The sequence below is a fragment of the Macaca fascicularis genome, chromosome 5 (genome assembly GCF_037993035.2).
Source record: "Macaca fascicularis isolate 582-1 chromosome 5, T2T-MFA8v1.1".
In the NCBI taxonomy this organism is placed as follows: Eukaryota; Metazoa; Chordata; class Mammalia; order Primates; family Cercopithecidae; genus Macaca; species Macaca fascicularis.
Genome location: NC_088379.1, coordinates 157,071,766 through 157,088,774, shown reverse-complemented (window position 1 = coordinate 157,088,774; position 17,009 = coordinate 157,071,766). Strand labels below are relative to the sequence as shown.

General features: G+C 44.3%; 1 long non-coding RNA gene across 2 annotated transcripts in view; it reads left to right on the top strand.

Annotated features, from left to right (window-relative positions):
* The first annotated feature begins 3,653 nt into the window (after window positions 1-3,653).
* The window catches only part of LOC123573640 (uncharacterized), a 51,744-nt gene continuing 38,388 nt past the window's right edge, over window positions 3,654-17,009 (top strand). For both annotated transcript variants that reach the window (XR_006698342.3, XR_006698334.3), the window contains exons 1-3: window positions 3,654-3,817; window positions 4,459-4,518; window positions 6,092-6,245. This is a non-coding gene — a long non-coding RNA (uncharacterized lncRNA). The remainder of the gene's footprint in view (window positions 3,818-4,458; window positions 4,519-6,091; window positions 6,246-17,009) is intronic.

The following is a 17,009-nucleotide window of genomic DNA, read 5'->3' as shown; positions in this document are numbered from 1 at the left end:
ACAGAGGCTTCCTCCGTAAATAAACATGTGAATCAGGCCTCAGCAACCTAAAGGGGGCGTCTTCCTTTGGAAGGGAAAGTAAGTTTGACTGGGCTTTGATTCAGCTCATCCCTAGGAGACCAGTTCCTGAGGTAATAATAGCTTGAGGGAAATTACTCTGCGCAAATCCTAGGGGAGAAAGTTGGCTTCCTCTGTGAGGGTAACCAACATCCATTAAGCAGGGATACCTACACAAGCATTTCCAAAAGATCACAGAGTTTCACAACAATATCGAAATCCAGCTAACATTATGCACCAAGTGCCTGGGGGAATCAATGGCAAGATTGCTTACCTTGCAGAAAGATACCCTAGATGCGAGCATTGTATTGCTAGAAACCCAACTCTGTTTAGCATGGTTAATTTGGCAAGAGGAGGCAGAGCGCCTGAGAGGTGAAAATAGCAGGAGTTTAAACGAACAAGTGGTAGGGCCCCTTTCTAGACCCACCACAGCTCAGAGTAGATTAATTCTTGGCCCCACTCCCTTCTTCCTTTTCCTAAGGTCCTGCCCAAATTAATAAGTCTTGGGAAAAGCAAAGAACTGACAAGCTCCCCCCAAGCGGCCTGTGCAGTGTCTTGTTTTGCTGGAGGGTAATCTTTTCAGGGAGGAGAACCAAAGTCTGAGAGAGAGCTTTGGGGTTTGTTAACCATTTGGGGGAGGGAATAAGAAAAATAGGAGAGATGTTTTCTGTTTAGGAGTATAAGGAAGGCCAGTGTTTCCCAGCCCAAAGGAGTAAACTATTTCAGAGCCTGTAGGTGTCACAGAGGACAATTTTTCAATGGCAGAAATTAATGGGTCATATTTTACTTTCAGTAATTAACATTACCACATGATATGAGTTTGTTTTTGTTTTTTTTCCGAGTCGGGGTCTTGCTCTGTTGCCCAGGCTGGAGTGCAATGGCATAATCTCAGCTCACTGCAACTTCCGCCTCCCAGGTTCCGGCAATTCTCCTCCCTCAGCCTCCCAAGTAGCTGGGATTACAGGCGTGCACCACCACTCCTGGATAATTTTTGTATTTTTAGTAGAGACAGGGTTTTGCCATGTTGGCCAGGCTGGTCTCGAACTCCTGACCTCAGGTGATCCGCCCACCTCGGCCTCCCAAAGTGCCGGGATTACAGGCGTGAGCCACCATACCCGGCCATGATATGGGTTTTGTTTGTAAAAAATGTTTTTAGTTTTGCTATTCAAGTTTATGTTTTCTCTATTAAAAAAATAAAAAAGATAGTGGCATGCAGTTGCTCCTGTCTGACTCCTTTCCTAGGTAGCTGCATTCTGATTTATTGCTGTAACCTGGGTGCTGTGCAGATGTCCTTGTGTATATTAAAAGCTCTGTGACTGTTGGTTGAGAGAACACAGTGCCAGGATTGCAGAGCTCTTCACTGTGATGCTGTCCAAGAAGCAAATGGTAACCCTGGGCAGGTTCAGGTGGAAGTCTATACCCAGCCAGTGGGGGAAGCCCCTGGGTCAGGTTGCTGGGCTGCTGTTAGTGCCTCTTCCTCTCTTTAGTGTCTCCAAATGAGCAATGCTACTGTGCAGTGACTACTTGCTGTTTGGCTTTGTCTCACCCTGTCAAGACCTAGAACATGACCCTTGGCACCTGGATGCCTTGTTAGGTTTGATGCAGGTTTTAGACTTACTTGAAATTCTCCATCTTTCATCTCACTTTTAAAATGGAGACAATGCACGTAAGAATCTGGGGTTAGCTAGGACCTGCTATCCCTTTATCTTTCTCTTTGACGTCAGTATTCTAAATATACTGAGGTATATGGTTGTGTGTGTGTGTGTGTGTGTGTGTGTATGCAAGAGAAAGAGAGACACACACACAGAGAGAGAGAGAGAGAGAAAATCAGGAGAAGAATAATCTCTCCATGCTGTAACCTCTTTCTGTTTGCAAAGGACACCTTCAAAAAGAGCCCTAGCCCTTTGATAACATGCTAAAATGTTCATTTTTAATTAGTTTCTACTTTCTTCATATTGCAGCAATAATCCTGCTTCCTAACTTTCATTTCTATAAATAAAGGTATTTAACAGAATTGTGAGGTATTTATATCCTCTGTACCTTCTGTTCTATCTTGCAAAAGCACATTATTCCAGGAGATGTGTGTGCTCTGACCTTAATCCAGAAGGTGCAAAAAGAAGCAAGTTTTCTACTACTTATGGCTTCTTGAGAGTTGAATATCTAGTTTCAAGACACTGGTGGGCCCAGAAATGGACAGAATGGTTGTTTGTCTGGTTCTTATGCCTCAGACTGAGCTTCTTTCAAAGGTCATGATGATCTCACAGACACACTAAGGTGGTGCGGAGCCAGCCCACACATGGGAGAACCAAGGAGAGCTTGTAAGTTGTATTGTGGCTGTAGGGCTCGGACAAGAGTACTCAGCCCTCTGTTTTCCCAAATCTGCAATTGCCATCTTCAGGTCTAAGGCCACTTGGGAGACTTACCCAAGGAAGTAGGGAAGAAACACTGAGTTTTACAGGTCCCATTCCTCAATATGTATTTATTGAGCGGTAAAAAGTGGACATTGGTGGAAAAAGCACTGTTTCTTATACTGTAATTAAGCCCTATTTTGGTTTCTAATTTGAACAACATGGTCCACACTCCTCTGCTCATAGATGTAATGTGGCTAAAATGTTAGGGAGTGGGCAAAGAAAGGGGGCTGGGAGCAGTGGCTAAGCTCGCGCGGGGGTCACTGTCCTTGGTCCTGAACACAAACGTCATCGCATGTTGTAACATAGTCACATCTCATAACCCAGAGACACTAATGTCTCCTGTTCAACCTCTTGGAGAAATCCTGAGTGAGGTAAAGGAAAAGGCAGTGGTAGCAGAGAATGCAGGAGGGTGTCAAAGAGATACAACTACTGACGGAAAAAGAGTATTTTTATTTATAAGGATAAAAAGAGATTTTATTTGGGCAAAAGTGCTCATAGTTTCTCTTTTTTTTTTTTTTTTTTTTTTTTTTTTTTTTGAGACGGAGTCTCGCTCTGTCGCCCAGGCTGGAGTGCAGTGGCCGGATCTCAGCTCACTGCAAGCTCCGCCTCCCGGGTTCCCGCCATTCTCCTGCCTCAGCCTCCCGAGTAGCTGGGACCACAGGCGCCGCCACCTCGCCCGGCTAATTTTTTGTGTTTTTAGTAGAGACGGGGTTTCACCGTGTTAGCCAGGATGGTCTCGATCTCCTGACCTTGTGATCCGCCCGTCTCGGCCTCCCAAAGTGCTGGGATTACAGGCTTGAGCCACCGCGCCCGGCCAGTTTCTCTTTTTAAAAATTATCTTTAAGGCGACAAAATGCGGTTTCTGTCCTGCTAGTGAAGAAATGTGGCTGTACCTTATGCTTTACGAAGTGGTTTATGTTGTAGAATGTCTAGCTGGCTTTGTGTAAATTTGACAGTTACACATAGTTTTTCTTCTAGGGTGTGCATGTGAGGGTGCCACATGCCCCTGTGCCCCGCCACTCCCTGTCCTGTTCCCCCAGGATTCATCAGCCTGACACAGTCACAGTAGAGTAACTCCCTTGCTGGGATGTGCTCTGCCATGATCACTGTTCATTGCCCACAATCGATTCTTAGTTTATATTAAGGATTCATGTAAAAGCCCAGCCATGCTGTCAGCCTCCTCTCAGATATGCATTCTCTGCTCTCCTGTACACTTTTCTCCTAAGCTCTCAGAAGCATCTTTCATCTTACCACAATTCAACCCACAATTTCTTGGCCTTGGAAAGGGTTCAGTACAGAGAAGAGAAACCAAGAATAGCTTTTGGAAGTCTCATGCCATGGCTGACAACGTGAGTAGGTTTCTAAGGACTATGTCTTTTCAGATGGAAACCAAACTCAAGATGTTTTCAATTCCTTGGCAGTCTATCTTCCACCTTGACTTCCACATGTAAGGAAGTGTTTAAAAGTCTATTTACAACTCTTCTATAATGTAAGGGCAAATTATTTTGTTGCTGTGTTCATTCCTGGTTAATTGAGAAAATCATTCCGTTTAGCCAAGAGTAAAACCTCTGAGATTTTTCTTCTCATTTCTCTGCATGTCTGGGGAAACAGGCAGCAGTAAACAATCATGCCCTATTTTATTCCTAGTTAAATGAATTATCATAATACTAATTACTAGTAAAAACATCTGGTTTTGGCACAGCCTGACACAAGGATTTCTCAGTGCAAATCCTAAGATTGCCCTGAAATCTTAACCTTTGCTGGGCTTCCCAGCTCCTTAGGCTTACCCCTCTACTATTTGAACTCAAGACCTTCCAAAGCTGATAGTACTTTCAAATTTAGATGAGCTATCCTATAAGAGACTTTTTCTGGTTACTGATATACACAATACCTTTTTGTATGTCTCTATTGCTTGTTTAATTTTCCATGGAAACCATTTGCATGAAAACAAAGTTTGGTTCCTTACATCAGTTCCTGTTGCTTCTCCCAGTGTGACCACCTGAGATGATCATCCAGTCGCTGTGGAATTTAGCAGGATGCCACTGGGAGAGTAAGACACCATCTGGAGGATAATGCTCTGAATCTGGCGGGGGAGGGGCGGTGGTGGTGGTGGCTAAAGCTCTTGTCAGATTGCAAGCTTGTTTAAAAGCATGCAGTTCCTGAAGTCTGAGCCAACTTCAGTTCTTCCAGGGGAAGGTTTTAATGACAAAGAACAATTAAAGCTGTGTATCTCAAAGTGTGGTCTGGGGACCACTTCATCAGATCCACCTGGGATCATTATTAAAACACAGATTCCTGGGTTATGCCCTAGACCTACTGAATCAGAACTTCTGGCATTTGTATTTTTATCAAATGCCCCCAGTAATCATAAAGGGGATACTAAAGTTGGAGAACCACTAGATCTGAATATATGGATATTTTTTCAAGGCAAATAACCTTTACCCCAAGGTTGTTCGTCTGGTATCTGGAAATCTGCCTAAGAATTCTGGGCATTGAAGAGATCTGCTTAATGTACTGATGCTGATGTGTCTCAGCACACAAGCCTGCTCCTGGTGGTGAAAGCTGCAGAACTGGTTAGGCAGTAAAGCTGTTCTGGGGCCCAACTTGTCACACAAAACAAAGTCAATGTGACCAACAGTGTGATGCAGACAAAGTTTATGGACCACAGATCAGGAGATTTGGGCTCCAGACCTGGCTATGCCATTATAAAATGCTCAGCCTTGGCCATGATGATGTTTCTCATTTGGGCCTTGGTTTCCAAACCTGTAAAATGAATGGAAATAGGTCTGTGGGTTTTGTTCTGGTTTTTTTGTTTGTTTGTTTTTTGTTTTGTTTTTGTTTTTTTACAGCCCTAAGATCTCAGGAAATTCAAGGGACAATGAGGAGGCTGAATGGGCAGTTCATACCTACTTCAATCAGAGAAGCTCAGATCTCTTCTATATCAAACTTCCACAATAATTTTGAAAAGAGAGATCTGTTGCTAAAAAAGGAAAAAAGAAAAAAAGAGAGAAAGAAAAAGAAAGGAAGGAAGGAAGGAAAAGAAAGAAAGAGAAAAAAGGAAAGAAAGAAAGAAGGAAAGAAAGAAAGGAAGAAAATAACTATATGATTCATTAGAGGTCTTCTAGCATTATGATTCTGAGATAATTTTTTAGTGGGTTCTAGTTGGTTTACCTGGGAAAATACATTATTCCTCTCTTTAAAACACAGGATTATGAAAGATTACACCAACTATTTTGCATGCCATGTTACAAAATGTTAAATTAACATTTGCAATTTAAAAATAAGTCAGGGATATAAAAGTTCCATTTCTCCCCTAAGAATACACTTTAGAACATTCTATCGAAGAAGAGTTGGGGCTTTCCCAACTGCATGATATTTTATGGATATTTAAAGGTAATAGATAAATTCATAACACTGCTAGGCTTTTCCTCAAAGGAAAACAGCAGGGGTTGATGAAGTCTGAGGTGTTTGAGCATGTTGACATTAATGGCTAATACTGGGGTTTGGAATGTATGTGGATTTTAATTTTCTGTGCAGGCTCTGGTCCACATTAATAATGGATAATCAAGAGTTGATTGTTCTTTGAAAATACGTGCTTAATACTGGTTTTCCCACCCTCTCAGTCAGGCTGGAGAACAGAGCTGTGGTGAACGGAGAAGGGAGAGGGTCGGACCAAATCCCCTCCATCCATGGTTGAGCTGAGAGATGCTGGCAAAGTTCGCCAATCTTTTCCTGCTTCATTTTTACCCAGCTGAAAAGCAGAGAAAAGATTCGTAGGTAAGTAGATTTTCCATGTTAGAAACTATTCTGAAAGTTCATGGGTGGCCGGGCGCGGTGGCTCATGCCTGTAATCCCAGCATTTTGGGAAGTTGAGGTGGGCAGATCACTTGAGGTCAGGAGTTTGAGACCAGCCTGGCCAACATGATAAAACCCTGACTCTACTAACAATACAAAAAATTAGCTGGGGATAGTGGTGCACACCTGTAGTACCAGCTACTCTGGAGGCTGAGGCAGGAAGGCAGGAGAATCGCTTGAACCTGGGAGGAGGAGTTGCAGTGAGCCGAGATCATGCCACTGTACTCTAGCATGGGAGACAGAGTGAGACTCTGTATAAAAAAAAAAAAGTATTAGTTTGTTAGTATTGCCATAGCAAACGAAATACCACTTAGTCATAGGAAACACTGAGTAGCTTACACAACAGCTCACAGTTTTAGAGTCAAGAACAAGATTAAGGCATAGACATGGTTGCTTCCTTCTAAGACCTTTCTCCTGGGCTTGCAGATGGCTGTCTTCTGATGATCTGGTATCTTCACATAGTGCCTCTGTGTGTGTGCCCCTGTCTGATCTCTTCCTCTCCCTCTCCCCCCCTCCCTCCTCTCTTTACCTCCCCTTTCCCCTTTCTCCTCTTCCTTATCCTCTATTTCCTCTCCCTTTCCCTCTATCCTCATAAAGGACATCAGTCAGATTGCATTAGGGTACACCCAAACAGCCTCATTTTAACTTAATTACCTGTTTGAAGACCCTATCTCCAAATGCAGTCACATTCTGAGGAACTGGCGGTGAGGGTTTTCACATATGAATTTGGTCACGGGGGATGGGAAACAATTTAGTTCTTAACAGTGAGTTCGTATGAACAGGGAATTTTGAGCTGTACTGAATAATTACTAAGTGTTATTACTATTATTACTAAGTTGCCATTACTTAGGATGCGTTTTGCCCTAAATAATTATTTTTGAATCAGCTCATCCGGAATGCTGGTCTCCAAGTTACTGCACAGAACAGGCCAATTCTGGCCACTGCCTGGTATGAAGAGTGGCTCAGTGCCTTCCTTCTAAGGAACATCTGGATAATGGGGATGTGGCTGACCAGGCCTTTTAAGTTGCTGTTTTTATAAATTGTCCACATATTGATGTCATTTACTTTTGTCCATTCAGCATAAGGTATTTAATGATGAGATTATTTAAATTTTATTTTGATATGAGGGTTCAAGCCACAAAAGTTTTTTGAAAGATACCAAACAAATAAATAATAATGGTTTTGCCAGAATAAGGATTTTAACAGTGGGACAGTAAGTCATACTCTGATTCGTACGGGAAGGATAAAAATAGCCTGACAACAATGGGGAGTTATGAAAAGTGCCTATTGAGCGGTGACTGAAAGCCCAGAAGGGCTGTAAAGGGAAATGAATGCTTATCTAGCGGGTGCCTTCCATGCTCATTTGCAAGTGCATCTCTTTCTGGGACGGGCATCTACTGGTGCTCAATAAATACTGGGTGATTGATTAACAGAAAAAAAGATAAGCTGAATATGCAGCTGCAATCTCAGACTTCTGCTTTTAATATTTAAAGAAGTCTGAATTTAAGCCTTCCTGTGTCATAATAGCTTAACTTTGGAGCACGGAAGAGAAGCTGTCCCCTGCTTCTCAGAGATGCCTGTGGTTTCAGTGTAAATGACAATCAAGGCTGATCTGTGTGTCCAGTTCCAGGAGGACTTAGGCATTAGGCATGTGTCCAGAACAATTAAATGCTCGCTAGCACCCTTTTGACTCTAATTTTGAAATTATTTTCTTGGGCATGTATATTGGAGAATAAACCCTGTCTATATCATCTAATGGCCGCTTTTCTAGGGCCCAGGTTGTCATGGAGGGGATGGAGATTCTGAAACCTTTTCACTGTCATGACACACATAGAAAATGATGTTTTTATGGCATACTGAGATGACCAGATATGTTAATCAGAGTCCAGTTCAGGACATCAGAAACCACTGTAGTTATAGTAGCAGACAGAGCTGAATATGGGGAATCGGTTGAAAAAGCATTAGGACTGAGAAAGTACAGAAGACAGAAGTAATCCAAATGGAGGAATTGCAGCTGCCTCCTTAAGGCTGGGGAAAAGAGGAGAGAAGTTTGGATTATCAGACCTTGGAGCTTGGAAAAGGGTCCCCGGGAGCTAGGACCAGTCCTCTGAGCAGGGGTTGCTGCTTGGGGACCACTGGTACCTTAGGAGCTTGGAGGATGGAGCCCAGGGACCCGGGAACCTGCTTCTGGGGAGGGGCACTGCCTGGATGCTGCTGGTACCTCCGAGGGACATAATAAGGCTGGTTCTGGGAGGATAGGGAAAAGTTGGAAACTGGAATCCACTGCTGCTGTGGGGCTAAAGAGCCAATGCCAGGTTACCACTGCCAGGAACAGCCAGCATGTGGGAAGGAGCAAGTCTTCTCTGCCACCTCCTGCCTCCTAGTCTCCCTTCAATGCCTCACTTGAGGACCATCTGGGGAGTCATCTGTAAAAGGAGAAATGTATTTGCGGCCCCCCAGCCCCAGCATCACAGATCCAAGTACAGAGGGTAAGTTTGGAGCTGGGAGGCAGTAGCTTCATGGTTAGCACCCAGGGCTACCAGCCCAAGATGTGGCCACCCCAGGTCCTACACTCCTGCCCCTTGGATTGGTAGGGGAGCATCATATCTCAGCCTACCAGTAGCCTATTAAGTAAGTGCTGGTTTAGAGACCTAACTGTCAGGAAAAACAGATGGGATCGCGTTGTGGGGAGAGGATGCTGCATGGGGACGTAGCGAATGTGATGAGATGGGGGGAACCTCAGTGGGCCTGATGCAGGGATGGAAAGAGCCAGTGGTTAAGCGTGGGCTCTGGAGACTGACTGCAGAGCTGAATGCCAGTTCTATCCCTGACCTGGGCCAAGCTGCTTAACCTTCTTGAGCTTCATGGAGCTGCTGTGAGGATTAAATGAGATAATCCAGGTAAAGTGCTTAGCCCGGCACTTGTCACAGGGTGAGCATTCAACAAGCGTTAGTCCCTATTACCGGAAAATTTGTGGAACTTGTTCACCCACTTCTCTGTGATGGTGATTACTGTGCATGCACACGATGACTTATTTTCTCATCCTGACAGGTCTGTGCTACCCGAGTCCTGCATGGAACACAATGTGATCTGTACTGGCTAGTTAGATAATTCATCTTCCATTGCAAATCTAATAGGGAGAATGGGTCTATATTGTGTCATTTTACCCCAGGCAGCCACTTCTTACCCTAATTAACAGAGTCAGTGCCCATTTAATGTAGAATCTTAATTTTCTCTATCCTTTGAGTTAGTACCATAGCCCCTTAGTTATGAATGCTGACATTAGAGCAGGCCATAGTCTCAGTTCCTTATTACTATTCTTGGCGACTGTGAGCATTTAACCAAATGCATGATTATTTACAAGGCTGGCTTTCTGGTATGCTTCGGGGAAGTACCAGTCTGTAAGATCGTGTGGTGTCTTTAAGACACCCCCATGCCAGAGAGACCACTTATGGGACTGGTACAATAAAATCCACTTCAGTCTGAGCTTATCTCATGCTCTTGTCCCATGCCTGTTCCTGTCCCCCAATGGCCAGCAGCTGTCCTTGGGCTTCAGGTTTTAGCCTTGGCCTGAACAGTCAACAGCTCTCTGATGTTACTTTTGGTTGGCACCCAGATATGCTCTTATCCCTAACCTGGGCCTTTCCTGGATTCTAAATCTATCCAGTGGCCTTGCCTGGGTCAAAGAAGGGGGTTGGGAGAGGAGGGGATACCCAGATGGGGATGATACTCCTTGTTTTTTTGAAGGTACCTAAAATCTCACTGTTAAAGATACATTGCTTTAGACTTTAGGCTGCGGTGCAGAATTTGGGATGTTAATAGTTTTTACTTGGAGATGGGAAAGGGTTTTGTGATGGAAGCATTTGGGAAACAATGGTTTAAACGAAGTTAAAAAGGCCTTTTTAACCCAAGTCTTCTCCCAGCTGTTAAAGTGTTGATGTTAATTGGTGAACCTCCAAGAAAGATAGTATGCGGCAGTTTTCCAAAATTTGTGTAACGGTCAACTCATGTTTTGAAGGAGTAGTGCTTGGGACTGGAAAGTATTGCCTTTAGGCTAGGCATTGACTTTCTGTTATGATCTCTTTCTCTTTTTTAGTGTCTTCCTTCTAAATAAAAGTACTTCTGGAAGGAAATATCTACAAAGTCACTATCACTTTAGTGAGAATTAGCCTGACTAGTTTCCAGGCATTTTGGGTTCTTCCTTTACAGAGACTCTCACATTAGCTCTTCCTTTCCATCTCATCCCTACTGTCTGCCCAGGCTTGGCCTGGCAGGTTGTGTGAAAGAGGTGGATCAGAAGGGACAGATGTGGGACACCTGACTCCTCATTTTCCTTGGGCTTCCACCTGATCTCCTGTTGCTTATCCCTTTCCTTCTCAGGTCAGTTTAGTGGCTTGGATTTAAACCATCTAAAGCACTTGCTTGGCTTAGGTTAAGATGACAAACTGTTAGTGCTGCAGAGACTTTTCAGTAGAAAGGATGGGAGGTTAAATGCCAGCGGCTCCTGACTCCCAAGCCAGGGCTCCTCTGCCCTGCACTGAGCTGCCCCATGGTACTTCCATGTCCTTGATCCCACAGAATCACCTGTACTTTAGAAGGATACAGAGGCCTCCTGGGTTTGGCAGATGAAGGCCCTGGGGTAGGCTCTGGTGGAGGTTGACAGTTTCCATCTTTGGAGATGGGCTCCTGAGTGGCCTTCAACACTCTCAAGCCCAAGGGACCTCTCTTTCTTGGGTGCAACACAGACAAAGCCCAAATCCCTTTCCGTGTTCCCCATCACACAACCCAGACACATGGAATTTTCAAAGGGAAATTGACTTCAAAATGAAGGGAAATCAAAGGGAAATACACCATGAAAACAAAAAAAACAAAACAAAAACACACGTGTATACACGAATGACAACAAAAGAAGCAAGAAAAAAAAAAGAAAGAAAAAGAAGAAGAAAAGAGAAAAAGGAGAAACCTAAGAACAGTTGACTTCAAAGCTCTGGGCTGCAGCCACCCTGGCCAAGCTCCAGTGAGATTCTTTGAGTCTGTGCGAGATGAACTGTTTCTTGGTGACAGTGAAACCTCCCCTTCTGCAAGGACCTCGTGCTCCAGCCCTCCTCCTCTGCATTATTGATTTTTAAAAAACACACACCAAAAACCCAGCCTCATTATGGGGTCCATTTGGCAGTAACTTCTTTGGACTGAGTTCAAGACAAGCCAATGCTGCACTCAAATATTTCTCTGGAATAAATCTATTTCCATCCAGTGTGCATCCGGACTTAGCTCTCTGTGGTCCCCAGACCCCAGAGTCCTCCAGGCTTCATCTACCTGCAGCTGTTCCCCCTGTTCCCAGCTCCCTGCAAACAACAAATAAACAAAATAGCTGCACCTTTAATTTATGGAGCACTCAAGGTGGTGCCAGGCACCACGTTCGAATCTTCACAGCAGCTTTCAGAGAACGATTCCATCGTTATAACCTGAATTTTAAGATGTGAGGAAGCTGAGGCTCAGAAAAGCTAAGATGAATGCCCTAAGACAGCTAATAAGCCAAGAGGGCTGGGGCAGCAGCCCTGTCACTCTGACTCTGCAGTCAGAGCTCACAACTACCCCCTTGCGCCTTGGGGTAGAGATAGCTGGGCTTGCTTCTTGCTGAACTCCCTAGAATTCTGCCTGCGGTCACTTGGGAGGTCACGCAACAGAGAACGAGGCCTGAGCTGAGAATGGAGCCCAGCCATAGATCTCTTGTAGCTGTCTATGCACTGTGGCATTTCACCCCTGGCTTCACTCAATTGAAATCTTTCTCATTCACATATGACACACTGCAGTTCAAAGTTCATATTTGTAAGATCAAGCCTATAAAACTGGCACGTTGTGAAGGAACTAATTAAAGCCAAGCATGTCAACATCACTTAATAAAACACCTCTTCAAACCCAGGGGTTGGTAGAGTTAAGCCCCTATGGGAGACATACACCCAACACCCCAGTCACCGTCAGAACAAGAGGAGGCCTGTGTCTCAGGCCTCTTGGCAGAGAGCCCTCCTGGGCACCCCAGAAAGAACAACAGATCATAAATCTTGAAGGCACCTCTCAGAGATGAATAGTACCCCAGCATCCACATCAGGCATCCTGAACTGGTCAGGGCCTAAAACACAGTCCGCTCAGCAACATGTGGCTCCCAGGAGCCATTTGTGCAAGCCTGTGAAGTGTGCCTGTGGGCAGGAGGTAGCGGAATCGATGCAAAGGGTTAGGACAAAAATAATGACAGTTCTACTGGGAAAGGTGCGTCTAAAGGGCTGGGACAAACTCAAAGAGCTTAATTTTTGGCCTTCTTTGGTGGGCTGCCCTGTGACCAAGGGCTTTTGGGTAGCTACAAGGGCAAAAACTCTAAAACTCAGTTACTATTTAAAGCCCCTATGTACCACATTGCAGGCAAGAGGGAGGGGTTGGGAAGAGCAGGAGAAACCCTAATCCATGCCCCATCAGGCTTAGGCAAGACTCTTGCCCCAGCCATTCAAACAACAGAAGGTGGACTTCTCTGATGGAGAAGGGCAGAGTTTCCTTCTCAGGAACTGAGGCTGAAGGAGAGGGCACTGCCTGGAATCCTCCTGGCAGCCATTCACCCAGGCTACTGCAGCAGATTCTGCTTTTGGACTCTAAGGGAACTGCAGGATGCTTCTGCAGAAGTTTCCATGGACTGTGTGCCCTTTACTTTCACCCAGGGCTTTATTCCAAGTGCACTCTCTTTCCCTGAGGGACAGGGCAATGCTTTGGGTTTTGGTGATGAAGCACTACTCAGCAACAGGACAGAAGGACAGACACCAGGTTTGCATGGAGGAGGGGGAGACAGACAAAGCTGGAATGCTGTCATGTCTGGCTGGTGTGTGGGCAGCTTCTGTCTACACAGACACAATTCTTATATCTACACCACCCTGAAAAATGGATCAAACATGGATCAAACGAATATTTTATTTGCATCTGTGATTTTCAGAGGCAGAGAGGAGGTCAGTGAGGATTTTGGAGGCAAAAAGTAAGGCTGAAAAAAGTTGGATTCCTGGAGATGGTTAAAAGACAGCACAGGGGGCCGGGCATGGTGGCTCACACCTGTAATCCCAACACTTCGGGAGGTAAAGTGGGCAGATCCCTTGGGGTCAGGAGTTTGAGACCAGCCTGGTCAACATTGTGAAACCCCTGTCTCTACTAAAAAGAGAAAAATCAGACAGGCATGGTGGTGGGTGCCTGTGGTTCCAGCTACTTGGGAGGCTGAGGCAGGAGAATCACTTGAACTCGGGAGGCAGAGCTTGCAGTGAGCCGAGATCATGCCACTGCACTCCAGCCTGGGTGACAGAGCGAGACCCTGTCAAAAAAACACAACAACAACAACAAACAAACAAACAAGCAAACAAAACAGCACAGGGAAACAGGGAACAGCCTGAAGGGGGATGCTGTTTGGGGGAGGGAGAGGGAGTGGAGACGGCCAGTGAGTTGGTGACTGTGACCACAGATGTTGCCTGAACTGAACTGAAGAATCACTGGGGTGGGGAGGGATGCCCCTACTTGCAAAAATTTGTTAGAACGCAGTAAGACTAGTTCCTTCAGAATACACAATACTTAAACGATCCATTCCTTTATTAAGCATTTTTGTTTCACAGTGATCCACCAGGAATAGAGATGAAAACAATCTGGTTTTTGTCTCTGAGGAGTTTGCAGTTGAGAGCCTTGCTGTGGGAGGCATCTTTCTGAGGTGTTGGAGTTGTTCTGTAATTCTGCATTGCCCAATAGTGTAGCCACTGACCACATGTGGTTACTGAGTACTGGATTACTGGATCTGTGGCTAGTGTGACTAAGGAACTAAATCTTAAATTACATAAATTATAATAAAATGAAATTAATTACAATTTAAACAGCCACACGTGATGAGTGGCTATTGTATTGCACGACATAGGTTGAGAGGATTTACCAATCAGGATGCTTTTGGCTGTGAGTTGTAGAAGACACAACTCAAAATGGACAAGAAGTCCAGGGATGGCGTGGTCTCTGGGTTGGTTCAATGACATCATCAATGATCCAGGTCCTTTCCATCTTTGGGTTCTGCCTTCCTCAGTGTGTGGCTTTTGTCCACAAGGTGATTGCAGCACCTCTGTGTGCTCATGTTCCCACAAAGCAACATCTGTATATGTACGCTCTTCCCTTTTGTGTCTTGCTAGGAGTAAACATTTCTTAGAAGTCCCCTTGCCCCTTCCCCAACAGCATGAGACCACATCACATGCTGTGAAGCACCGGACATGTGACTGAATCGCCATGCCTGGAGACAGCAAGTGAGCTCACACGCCTGGGAGAGGAATGACCCAGCCCCTCTGACACACCTGACTGCCAATACTCAGCCAAGTTGTGTTGTGCTGCCAAGGAAGAAGGCTTGTGAGAGATGCTGGGTATACAATGGCTGGGACTGGCCCAGTGGAGATTTCAACATGTATACAATCCTAACACACACAAAATAGAAGGGCTCTAAATGAGATATGAAAAAAGAGCTGTGGTAGCACAGAGGAGAAAGTGATGAAGTCTTCCTGGGAGAGTTAGAGAAAGTGTCACAGAAAAGGTAACTTTGAACTGGGCCTTCAAGAAGAGGATTAGAAGCAGTCACTTGACACAAGTCTGGAAGCTAAACTTTGCCCTAGGTGAGCACATTTTCCCACTTCTCTAGTGGATGTGAAGTTCTTCAGGTTGACTTTCTTTTGAGAGATGATTGTACCATCTGCTTGGCACAGTCCTTCCTCTCTCTCTCTCTTTCTCTTTAGAAAACGTATGGAGAGATCTGTTGAGTCAGCAATGAAACACATCCCCATTGTTTTGCTATATACAGCCACCATCTATCCATCTATTCATCCACCTACCCACACACTCAACCCTTCTCTGACTCGACTTCCTTTTCTTAGAAGGGCAGAGGGAGGAATATCTGCAAGTGAGAGGCAGAGTACAGAATAAGCATGAGAGCAGAGACACATGGACACACACCATTCAAGACTATGAAAGTACTGTCATGGTGTCATACTGCCGTAGGCCTACAGGACTCCTGCCCATGCTGCCTTCTAGGGGACATCCTTTCCTACTGACACCTTCAGGAGGTCCCTGGAAAATGACATCTCATTTGCTGCTAGTGGGTATGATTAGGCCTAGGGCTCAATTAAGCTGATGACTGAGTGAATCCTTCAAAAGTCAGGCAGGTGGTAGTAAATGAAAACCTTTAGCAATAACAACAAAGATGGCTATCTGCCCCAAGACACTCTTATCATTTTCTTCCTGAGCATCCCCGTTCCTGTCTTGAAGGTGGCTCAGTTTCATCACCAGCCAGGGACTGAGCTGTCTCTGCTGGCCAGGTCTGGGGCTCAGCCTCCAGCTCTGTGAGCATCTACATCCTCTTCAGGGAAACCAGCCAGGGAAACAGTCATGTCCTTGCCTCAGCTGTGGCATCTCATGAGTTCCATCATAGCCCTGGCCAGCAGCAAGGAATTTTTCCATTGATTTAGTGAGACATTTGAGAGCAAAAGGGATCCAGAAAAGTCATCTACATAATTTAAGACATTTTCCCACATAAGTACATGCATGTGCACACATTTACTCATGCAGGCACACACAGAGCTTGAGTGCTATGGGCTGTTGAAGGGTTAATTCTTTCAGCTATTGCTTTTTCTCCCCCCATTCACTAAATTTTGCTGTGAAAATGTGGATGACTGAACAAGAAGAGTTAAGTGGTCTGATGTTGGGAAATAGAGTGTGAGGGAAGTTATTATGCCAACAAAATGTTGAGAGTCTTCTAATTTTTAGCCAATTGTTTAAAAGACGACAGACGGTAATGTTTATGAGATGTATAATTCAAGGCAAATCTGTCCAGATAGAGAGGAGAAAGCATCTTTAACTTGGCTAACAAATGTTGAGCTGCATTCAGATAAATAAAATCAACAAAACCCAAGGCACATAATTCCAACATTGCAGAGATGGAAAATAATTTTTCTTAAGAAGAAGAAAAAGAACTGCAAGAACTATATGTACTTGAATAAGAAATTTTGATTCTTCCATCCGTCCATGCTATAGTTACATTTTTGGTCTCAGGTGAAGACAGGGTAGACCTCAAATCTTAAATAGTTGAGATTTTTCGACAAGGTCATGCTGCATGCCAGTTTTTCAGTTTCCCCCAATTTTTGTTTTGAGCCAAATAACATGATCTTTGTTTCATTAATATTTAAGAGTAAGTTAGATTGTGCCAGATGATCTTAAAGCTCATTTAAATCAGCTTGAAGATAATATTAAGCTTTCTCCCAGCATAATCTACTACCATAAGTGATAGTGTCATCGGCATATAGATGATGGGCTGGATATGATAATGAATAGCCAAGATTATCGATATAGAATGACAACTGCATTTGATTTCAGATAAATCTTTCAAGGATCCATTATTGTGTTTCCAGAGTTAAACATGCATTGTTTTTGTCCAAATCTTCTAAAAAAAAAACACAAAATGTTTTTATGAAATGAATCCTTTGTTGTGTTAGAAAGAGAGGGGGAAAGTCCACAAATTATACACATATTGTTTTGCAAATACAATAATTAGAGTTTGCACAGATCATTACTTTATTGGATTGAACAACTGTCTCTTGGCAATTGCTGCTTCTCCTTCTTTTTTTCTCCTTTTCCTCTTCCTTT